This window comes from Astyanax mexicanus, chromosome 3 (genome assembly GCF_023375975.1).
Source record: "Astyanax mexicanus isolate ESR-SI-001 chromosome 3, AstMex3_surface, whole genome shotgun sequence".
In the NCBI taxonomy this organism is placed as follows: domain Eukaryota; kingdom Metazoa; phylum Chordata; class Actinopteri; order Characiformes; family Acestrorhamphidae; genus Astyanax; species Astyanax mexicanus.
In genome coordinates this window covers 63,975,001-63,984,339 of record NC_064410.1, presented here as the reverse complement: position 1 = coordinate 63,984,339, position 9,339 = coordinate 63,975,001, and the positions used below count along the sequence as shown (strand labels likewise).

Sequence of the window (9,339 nt, the reverse complement as noted above, 5' to 3'; positions counted from 1 at the left end):
TTTTGTGTCTCTTATTCTCTCTCACACACACATTTGTTGAGTGTGGAATATGGAGCTACACTAGCATCTATTTACTCTGTTACACTCAGAGCATCAAAATATTCTGATTTAAAAAGCATTAAAACTACCAAATATAGTATAATACAATTAAATAGACTCTAGTCTTCCAAACCTAAACCACACTACACTACTATTACTGTCCCCTCACAATAATACTGAGAAGTACCAGCATTTAAAAATAGAACCATGAGTAGCTTTACAGAGATATAAAATAATGTACGTATAATAGTGTACACAAAACACGAACAATAACATTTCTAGGGGGATATGCATACTTACAAAGATACCTTAAAATACATTCATGCTTTAACAGTTTCAACAGCTTTTTGGTTTGAAGAGAGGTGTAATACTTTAATATAATGTTTTATTTATTTTTAAAGAGAAGAAAGAATGGCCTTTTACTTGAAAATTTACATTTGTGTGTAAAAAAAATGCATGTATATGTATATGGCCATTAGAAGCACAAAATGTATTACTGTAGAGCAGAGTTTTTACTGATTTTAGCTAACACCTGAAACTGTTTCAATTTCATGCCATAGACAAACAGATGAAGTGGTCATTTTGTTGTTTTTATCTACTCGTTTCTAAAAGTTTGCTTCTGTAGTTTTTCACAGGATTATCACGTCTTCAATGTCTCCTGTAACAGGGTGGTATATACAGTGTTAGGCAGCGAATGAACAGTCAGTTCTTGAAGATGAATTTTAGTGTTGAAGCAGAAATAATAGACAAAATAATAGACAAGTGAACGAATCTGAGACACTTCAACAAGAATCAATCTGTGATGTTCCAGACAATAACTGGGTCAGAATATCTCCAGAACGTTAGGCAGGTATTGTGGGGTGTTCCCGGTGTGAAGTTGTTTAAATTTTTCTCCTGATGATATTTGAGAGTTTTATCATTTTTTTCTCCTTATACTTCACTCTGATGTTGATGGATACGGTAGGTGATTTAGCCCGTGGCTTTTGTAGGGTCAGTTTCCCAGATTGGGATGAAGCCTAGTCTTAGAATCTATTTACCTTTAACATAAAATCTCCATTCAAAATGCTGCATAGTCCCAGTCTAGGCTTAATCTCTGTCTGAGAAAGTGTCTGAAAGTGTTGCAGTTCTACAGGTGAGCACAGTTTAGTGTGTGTTATTCAGGTAAATCATCTCTAGTCTTAGATCTGATCCTGTATCAGCACTATATTTACTAAAGATCAGATCATCCACAGTAAAAGCAGGGCTCGTCCGGGATTTGAACCCGGGACCTCTCGCACCCTAAGCGAGAATCATACCCCTAGACCAACGAGCCAGATAGAGAGATGAACTACCTAGTTATCCCCAGTTTCTGGTGCTCTCCAGATGTTTTACAGAGTTGCCACGTCTCAGAGTGAAGATTCTTCAGTCTGATTCCTGTAGTTAGAGCGCCATCTATCGGTTCTAAACATCTCTCACTCCTTACTGATTTTACTGAACCTGTAGCTTAAAATGAAAGCAAGAAATCAAAGGGTATCACTCTTCTGGTTATTATATCATCCTGGGTGGTTGCTACGGTGTTGCTAGGTGATGATCTTTTTAATGCATGGATAGAATAGTGGGATAAAGACAATGGGATTAATTACCCATTTTTAATACATTACATTGTTAATATTAAGTGGTACTTTTTGGGGTATACATTATACTTAGCTAAAATAGTCTAACTGCTATTTGTAGAAAGTCTGAGATTCAGTGGATCAACACCAGCAGATGACATGTCTCTCCAAACCATCACTGATCATCAGTAAATTTTACATTTCATTTGTAAATCTAGGGATCAGAGTCTGGAGGAAGAGTGGAGAGACACACAGTCCAAACTGCTTGAGGTCTAGAGTGAAGTTTCCACCAATCAGTGATGGTTTGGAGAGTCATGTCTGTCATCTGTTGGTGTTGATCCACTGTGTTTTATTATCAAGTCTAAAGTCAGTGCAGTTTTGTTTTCCCACAAAATCTTACAGCACTTCATATCTTACAGCTTCCCTCTGCTGAGAACAACTTTTATGGAGATGCGGATTTCATTTTCCAGCAGGAATCTTTTTAACTTTGTGAAACTGACAACAATGTACTTTGTCCTGTACCATATAATACAGTTTTCCCCATTTGCTTCTGCTCAAATTTCATGTCTCTTGTTCTCTCTCACACACATTTGTTGAGTGTGGAATATGGAGCTACACTAGCATCTATTTACTCTGTTACACTCAGAGCATCAAAATATTCTGATTTAAAAAGCATTAAAACTACCTAAATATATTATAATACAGTTAAATAGACTCTAGTCTGCCAAACCTAAACCACACTACACTACTATTACTGTCCCCTCACAATAATACTGAGAAGTACCAGCATTTAAAAATAGAACCATGAGTAGCTTTACAGAGATATAAAATAATGTACGTATAATAGTGTACACAAAACACGAACAATAACATTTCTAGGGGGATATGCATACTTACAAAGATACCTTAAAATACATTCATGCTTTAACAGTTTCAACAGCTTTTTGGTTTGAAGAGAGGTGTAATACTTCAATATAATGTTTTGTTTATTTTTAAAGAGAATAAAAAACTTGAGAATGTATGCATGTATATGTATATGGCCATGTATATGGCACAAAATGTATTACTGTACAGGACATACAAATACTGCACACTCTCCAATAGTTTGTAAAAATGTACTTATATTTATTGATGTCTCTGTAGAAATTACCAGTAGGTATTGCTTAATGACAGTAAAACATGGGACGTGGCGATTGTGATCAGTTTAGATGGTGTTCAATGTGTATTGTCTGGCTCGTTGGTCTAGGGGTATGATTCTCGCTTTGGGTGCGAGAGGTCCCGGGTTCAAATCCCGGACGAGCCCTGCTTTTACTGTGGAAGATCTGATCTTCAGTGAATGTAGTGCTGAAACAGTAATACAGGATCAGATCCTGAATAAAACACACCTGTTCTCACCCGTAGAACTAAGAACTATTACAAAGATGCTGGGAACAGGTCATCACCTAGCAACACTGTAGCAATCACTCAGGATACCATAATAACCAGAAGAGGGATACCTTTAATTTCTTACTTTAATTTTAAGCTACAGGTTCAGTAAAATCAGTAAGAAGTGAGAGATGTTTAGAACCGATAGATGGCGCTCTAACTACAGGAATCAGACTGAAGAATCTTCACTCTGAGACGTGGCGACTCTGTAAAACATCTGGAGAGCACCAGAAACTGGGGATAACTAGATAGTTCATCTCTCTATCTGGCTCGTTGGTCTAGGGGTATGATTCTCGCTTAGGGTGCGAGAGGTCCCGGGTTCAAATCCCGGACGAGCCCTGCTTTTACTGTGGAAGATCTGATCTTTAGTAAATATAGTGCTGATACAGGATCAGATCTAAGACTAGAGATGATTTACCTGAATAACACACATTAAACTATGCTCACCTGTAGAACTGCAACACTTTCAGACACTTTCTCAGACAGAGATTAAGCCTAGACTGGGACTATGCAGCATTTTGAATGGAAATTTTATGTTAAAGGTAAATAGATTCTAAGACTAGGCTTCATCCCAATCTGGGAAACTGACCCTTCAAAATTCACGGGCTAAATCACCTACCGTATCCATCAACATCAGAGTGAAGTATAAGGAGAAAAAAATGATAAAACTCTCAAATATCATCAGGAGAAAAATTTAAACAACTTCACACCGGGAACACCCCACAATACCTGCCTAATGTTCTGGAGATATTCTGACCCAGTTATTGTCTGGAACATCACAGATTGATTCTTGTTGAAGTGTCTCAGATTCGTTCACTTGTCTATTATTTTGTCTATTATTTCTGCTTCAACACTAAAATTCATCTTCAAGAACTGACTGTTCATTCGCTGCCTAACACTGTATATACCACCCTGTTACAGGAGACATTGAAGACGTGATAATCCTGTGAAAAACTACAGAAGCAAACCTTTAGAAACGAGTAGATAAAAACAACAAAATGACCACTTCATCTGTTTGTCTATGGCATGAAATTGAAACAGTTTCAGGTGTTAGCTAAAATCAGTAAAAACTCTGCTAAAACTTCATGCATGCTGTACAACTGTGCAATATCTAGATAAAGGTATTTCTAATGCAGTTAATGTAAACAATTCTAAGATTTTGGATTATTTAATATCACTCTATACCAGCTCTCTGGGTGAAATAATATCTTCTCATGGATTCTCATACCACTGCTATGCTGATGACACTCAACTAATCCTTTCTTTTCCTCCTTCCGACACTCAGGTTTCATCCCGCATCTCAGCATGTCTCAGTGATGTCTCGATGTGGATGAGTTCTCATCACCTAAAACTCAACCCCAGCAAAACTGACCTTCTGTTTATCCCAGGAACTACGAGCCTTCACAACAATCTCTCCATCTCTTTCGAGAACTCACTGGTCACTCCATCGGCAGAAGCACGAAGCCTTGGTGTAGTAATGGATGACCAGTTATCATTCTCGAGCCATATTGCAAATCTGACTCGGTCATGCAGATTTCTCCTGCACAACATCCGAAGAATTCGACCGTTTCTGTCTCAGGAAGCCACTCAGGTGCTTGTGCAGTCTCTTGTCATCTCAAGACTTGACTACTGCAACTCTCTACTGGCTGCTCTTCCACTGCGAGCCACCAAACCACTACAGTTAATTCAGAACGCGGCAGCACGACTCGTCTTCAATCTTCCGAAGTTCAGTCATGTGACTCCTTTGCTGCTTTCCCTCCACTGGCTTCCTGTTGCCGCCCGCATCCGATTCAAAACCCTGACGCTGGCCTACAAGGCAAAAAACGGACCAGCTCCTTCATACTTGATGGCGATGGTCAGAGCCAGATCTGCACCAAGAGCTCTTAGAGCTTCCAGTACGGCTCGGCTCGAACCTCCATCACTCAAAACACACAGAAAACAGACATCCAGACTCTTCTCTGTGCTGCACCAAGGTGGTGGAATGAACTTCCACTGGATGTCAGAACAGCAGAGTCACTCACGGTCTTCAAACGTCGACTGAAGACACATCTTTTTAAAGAGTTCCTAAACTAAAAAAAAAAAAAAAAAAAAAAAAAAGGGTTCCTAGGGTTCTTAACATGATTAAGCTCTATGTATCTCTTGATCCTAGTCTACAAACTAGCTTTGGGTATCTTAGGTAACTTTGAAGCACTGTTGTAAGTCGCTCTGGATAAGGGCGTCTGCTACATACCGTAAATGTTAATGTAAATGTAAATCTATCGGTTCTAAACATCTCTCACTTCTTACTGATTTTACTGAACCTGTAGCTTAAAATAAAAGCAAGAAATCAAAGGTATCCCTCTTCTGGTTATTATGGTATCTTTGAGTGGTTGCTACGGTGTTGCTAGGTGATGACCTTTTGCCAGCACCTTTGTAATAACTCTTATTAAATATGTGAGTTCAACAGGTAAGAACAGGCGTGTTTTATTCAGGATCTGATACTGTATTACTGTTTCAGCACTACATTCACTGAAGATGAGATCTTTCAGAGTAAAGTCAGGGCTCGTCCGGGATTTGAACCCAGGACCTCTCGCACCCGAAGCGAGAATCATACCCCTAGACCAACGAGCCAGACGGTACACATCAAACACCATCTATACTGATCAGAACCGTCACGTCCCATGTTTTACTGTCATTTAGCGCCACCTATCGGTAATTTCTACAGAGACATAAATAATTATAAATACATTTTTACAAACTGTTGGAGAGTGTGCAGGGTTTGTATGTCCTGTACAGTAATACATTTTGTGCTTTTATTAGCCATATACATATACATGGTTTTATATAAACAAACGTAAATTCTCAAATAAAAGACCATTATTAGTATTACACTCCTCTTCAAACCAAAAAGCTGTTAAAACATAAAAGTATTTCAAGATATTTGTGTAAATATGCATATCCCTCTAGAAATGTTATTGTTTGTGTATTCTAGGGGTATGATTTTAGTTTAGGGTGCGAGAGGTCCCGGGTTCAAATCCCGGATGAGCCCTACTTTTACTGTGGAAGATCTGATCTTCAGTGAATGTAGTGCTGAAACAGTAATACAGGATCAGATCCAGAACTAGATGCTCTACCTGAATAAAACACACCTGTTCTCACCTGTAGAACTCACACATTTACTAATTACTATTACAAAGATGCTGGGAACAGGTCATCACCTAGCAACACCGTAGCAACCACCCAGGATACCATAATAACCAGAAGAGGGGTACCTTTGATTTCTTACTTTAATTTTAAGCTACAGGTTCAGTGAAATCAGTAAGAAGTGAGAGATGTTTAGAACCGATAGATGGCGCTCTAACTACAGGAATCAGACTGAAGAATCTTCACTCTGAGACGTGGCAACTCTGTAAAACATCTGGAGAGCACCAGAAACTGGGGATAACTAGATAGTTCGTCTATCTATCTGGCTTGTTGGTCTAGGGGTATGATTTTAGCTTAGGGTGCGAGAGGTCCCGGGTTCAAATCCCGGACGAGCCCTGCTTTTACTGTGGAAGATCTGATCTTTAGTAAATATAGTGCTGATACAGGATCAGATCTAGGACTAGAGATGATTTACCTGAATAACACACATTAAACTGTGCTTAAAATGACCACTTCATCTGTTTGTCTATGGCATGAAATTGAAACAGTTTCAGGTGTTAGCTAAAATCAGTAAAAACTCTGCTAAAACTTCATGCCTATCTAATATCACTTCTTGCAGAATTTAATGTTAAACATGCTGTACAATTGTGAAATATGTAGATCCAGATAAAGGTATTTCTAATGCAGTTGATGTAAATAAACTTCTAAGATTTTGGATTATTTCATATTTATTAGGAATTTTAACGTTAATATTTGTATGTGTGAACATTATCTTCTTGTTTGTGTATTTTATCTAATCTACAGGGTTGATTGACATTTAGATACACGTATATAAAAGCAGGGCTCGTCCGGGATTTGAACCCGGGACCTCTCGCACCCTAAGCGAGAATCATACCCCTAGACCAACGAGCCAGACAGAACATACTTCCTAGTTATCCCCAGTTTCTGGTGCTCTCCAGATGTTTTGCAGAGTTGCCACGTCTCAGAGTGAAGATTCTTCAGTCTGATTCCTGTAGTTAGAGCGCCATCTATCGGTTCTAAACATATCTCACTTCTTACTGATTTTACTGAACCTGTAACTTACAACGAAAGCAAGAAACCAAAGGTATGGTATCCTGGGTGGTTGCTATGGCGCACCCAAAGAGAGAATCATACCCCTAGACCAACGAGCCAGACGTTCAGTATTATCTCACAGTATTGATCACGTCTATAGTTCTGGTATAGTTTTTGATATAAGTTCTGGATTTAGGTTGTTGCTCTCTATTGGTGAATACAGTAAAGTGGAAAAGCTCTGGAAAATCAGGCTTATGAATTCCACAGTCAGAACACGAGCTCTTCATTATTTCACTATTTATTAAACCTGTAATAGTGTCTGTTAATGCTGCCTACAAATCCAATAATTAATCAACTTAAATAAAGGATCAATTAAAGGATAGATAATCTAGATAAGCAAATAGTGGTGAATTAAAGGTGACTGGGAAATAGTTTTGAAATTACAGTTTTGGATTACAGCTTTTTAACTTATTTGACTTATTCTGATTGGGACAGGACCTTTTTCTGATTGGGACAGGACCTTTCTGTGATTGGAAAAGTTATTGAGACACGAGTTGGAACTGTAGTAACATGTTACTCTACTGTTAAACTGATTGCTGTAGTTTAGGCTTCTCCTATCTGTGATTTTATAAGCTGGTTTCCCAGGAATTAAGCCTAATATCTGTGTTTTCTGTGCACCGTTTTAGATATATGATATATTTTGGATTGTTTCTAGTTTCATATGTTTTTAAAATCAGAGCACATCCGGGATTTGAACCCGGGACCTCTCGCACCCGAAGCGAGAATCATACCCCTAGACCAACGAGCTAGATGTTACAAACTCTTATCACCATTGTTGCATCACCAACATCTGATCTGTTGGTGTATAAAGTAACATCTACTCTATGGAGATGGAAAGAGCTAAAATCAGTTAAAAACTCCAGTCTGCAAAAATGTGTTATTTCTAACCAGTTAATAAGATGCTCTATCTATCTATCTATCTATCTATCTATCTATCTATCTATCTATCTATCTATCTATCTATCTATCTATCTATCTATCTATCTATCTATCTATCTATCTATCTATCTATCTATCTATCTAATCTACAGTTTTAACTGACATATAGATATAAAATTAGGGCTGGTGCGGGATTTGAACCCGGGACGATTTCATACCCCTAGACCAACGAGCTATATTGTCTAGTTCTCCCCTGATGTGGACCCGGGGTTTGTAGTTTACAGAACCTGTAGCTTAAAATTAAAGTAAAAAACAAACCTTTCTTAAAAACTAATTTATTCTTTTGAGGTTTTGTCTACTTTTATTATTGATATTTATTATGTATTTTAATATTAATACTTGTATGTTTGAACACTATTTTCTTGTTTGTGTATCTTATCTGATCTACAGGGTTTAAAAGCAGGGCTTGTCCGGGATTTGAACCCGGGATCTCTCGCACCCTAAGCGAGAATCATACCCCTAGACCAACGAGCCAGATGCAGAGTTGCAGTATTTAGTTCCCTCCAGATGTGGACCTGGGGTTTGTATTCCTCTCCAGATGTAGACCTTAGATTTGTAGTTCTCTCCAGATGTGGAGCTGGGGTTTGTAGTTCTCTTCAGATGTGGAGCTGGGGTTTGTAGTTCTCCTCAGATGTGGAGCTGGGGTTTGTAGTTCTCTCTAGATGTGGATATAGGGTTTGTAGTTCTCTCTCTCTTCAGAAATCAATATTTGGTTAAATAACCCTGGTTGGTTTTTAATCACAGTTTAAACTGCCATATAGATATAAAATTAGGGCTGGTCCGGGATTTGAACCCCGGACGATTTCATACCCCTAGACCAACGAGCTATATTGTCTAGTTCTCCCCTGATGTGGACCCGGGGTTTGTAGTTTACAGAACCTGTAGCTTAAAATTAAAGTAAAAAACAAACCTTTCTTAAAAAACTAACTTATTCTTTTGAGGTTTTGTCTACTTTTATTATTAATATTTATTATGTATTTTAATGTTAATACTTGTATGTGTGAACACTATTTTCTTGTTTGTGTATCTTATCTGATCTACAGGGTTTAAAACTTGGGCTCGTCCGGGATTTGAACCCGGGACCTCTCGCACCCGAAGCGAGAATCAT

The 9,339-nt window shown here is 38.2% G+C and overlaps 8 non-coding genes across 8 annotated transcripts in view; 2 read left to right on the top strand and 6 right to left on the bottom strand.

The window, feature by feature from the left end:
- Window positions 1-1,279: 1,279 nt before the first annotated feature.
- Window positions 1,280-1,351, bottom strand: trnap-agg (transfer RNA proline (anticodon AGG)). Its single transcript has one exon. It is a non-coding gene; the product is annotated as a tRNA-Pro (tRNA).
- Window positions 1,352-2,862: 1,511 nt separating this feature from the next.
- On the top strand, window positions 2,863-2,934 carry trnap-ugg (transfer RNA proline (anticodon UGG)). Its single transcript has one exon. It is a non-coding gene; the product is annotated as a tRNA-Pro (tRNA).
- A 389-nt stretch (window positions 2,935-3,323) lies between these two features.
- trnap-agg (transfer RNA proline (anticodon AGG)) lies at window positions 3,324-3,395 on the top strand. The gene has a single exon. It is a non-coding gene; the product is annotated as a tRNA-Pro (tRNA).
- Window positions 3,396-5,594: 2,199 nt separating this feature from the next.
- On the bottom strand, window positions 5,595-5,666 carry trnap-cgg (transfer RNA proline (anticodon CGG)). The gene has a single exon. It is a non-coding gene; the product is annotated as a tRNA-Pro (tRNA).
- A 1,353-nt stretch (window positions 5,667-7,019) lies between these two features.
- trnap-agg (transfer RNA proline (anticodon AGG)) lies at window positions 7,020-7,091 on the bottom strand. Its single transcript has one exon. It is a non-coding gene; the product is annotated as a tRNA-Pro (tRNA).
- An 877-nt stretch (window positions 7,092-7,968) lies between these two features.
- Window positions 7,969-8,040, bottom strand: trnap-cgg (transfer RNA proline (anticodon CGG)). Its single transcript has one exon. It is a non-coding gene; the product is annotated as a tRNA-Pro (tRNA).
- A 593-nt stretch (window positions 8,041-8,633) lies between these two features.
- Window positions 8,634-8,705, bottom strand: trnap-agg (transfer RNA proline (anticodon AGG)). Its single transcript has one exon. It is a non-coding gene; the product is annotated as a tRNA-Pro (tRNA).
- Window positions 8,706-9,286: 581 nt separating this feature from the next.
- The window catches only part of trnap-cgg (transfer RNA proline (anticodon CGG)), a 72-nt gene continuing 19 nt past the window's right edge, over window positions 9,287-9,339 (bottom strand). Inside the window, exon 1 of the tRNA in view lies at window positions 9,287-9,339. This exon is cut by the window's right edge and continues 19 nt beyond it. This is a non-coding gene — a tRNA (tRNA-Pro).